A 1223-nucleotide genomic window follows, 5' to 3' on the forward strand; every position below is an offset into this window, starting at 1 on the left:
TATGTTGTCTCAGTGACCAATGGAAATGAGAAGACAATGAAAATAAGGGCACAAAAGATATATTTTAAAATCATAATTTAGTGGGGCAATTGTCAACAAACTGTAAACAATATTTTTTCCTATTAATAAACATAGTGTGTTGTTTTACATTGATTTCAAAATATAAGCATGGGGTCATATTTTGGGATATACCATGTGTTTATTTTTGCAATATAATCTTAATTCTAAAAGGAATGTTTTGGTCTCTGATTTAATCTTTCTCTTTTCACAAATAAATGAATTATACCATGCAGTGCAGTTTTGGCATTCTGCATGAATGTGCAGTGATACATCAATTGTCTATTACTAAATGCATGACCGTTGCTATTATCTCCCAGAATTTCTGATAAATTAGATAAAGGCTTGATGAAAAAGGACCAGTGTTGGAAGTCAGGTTCCACTGTTTGAAGAGCACAGTCTCTGAATTCCTGCATTTGACTGAAGCTCTTCCAAATTACCATAAGGTCTAGATGAGTGTTCTCAATGACTGCTGATCACTGCCATTCACAAGCACCATGCTGATTCTAATTTTAAGGTATATTAACTGAAGTGAACATTGCCTACAGCCCAACGCTCCACAAGACATCATAAACACATGGGAACCCCCAATTAAAGTCTTTTTCCTGATAAAGACTGGCCAATGCAGGATAGGTCAGGTTAAAAAGAATTGAAGTCTGACTCAAAATTAGGCTAAAGATGGTTGATGTTATGCTTTTGTGTTTCTGTACCAGCCCAAGTACATTATAGGCCCACTGCATTCCAAAAACTACAGTTCTACCACCAGTAGCTCTACGTCTTTGTTTCCTGCTGAGTCATAGCACATAGTCATCTTTGGGCGGATGTTAGTCAAATGAACTAAGGGACTGACTCACAATTTACTACTGATTCTACTCCACTGATGCTCCGTTTGCTGCCTTTTAACTCTTAATTTCTTATGCAGTTCATTGTGTATTATATTATTGTGTCTGATCAAACTTCATGGGCAGAACGGATGTGTGGATCAATTGGCATGCCCAAGAACAGTGTGGTTATCTGATTTACTGTATATTGTAGCATTTGATTAGCTTTGATATATTTTCAGTAGCCAGGAATATTTGACTTCCTAGTGAGGATACCTATATTAAATTTTGTTTTCACTCAGCCTGATCATACTATATAAAGAGGAATTCCTACACTACTATACT

Source organism: Xenopus laevis, chromosome 1L (assembly GCF_017654675.1).
Source record: "Xenopus laevis strain J_2021 chromosome 1L, Xenopus_laevis_v10.1, whole genome shotgun sequence".
NCBI lineage: Eukaryota > Metazoa > Chordata > Amphibia > Anura > Pipidae > Xenopus > Xenopus laevis.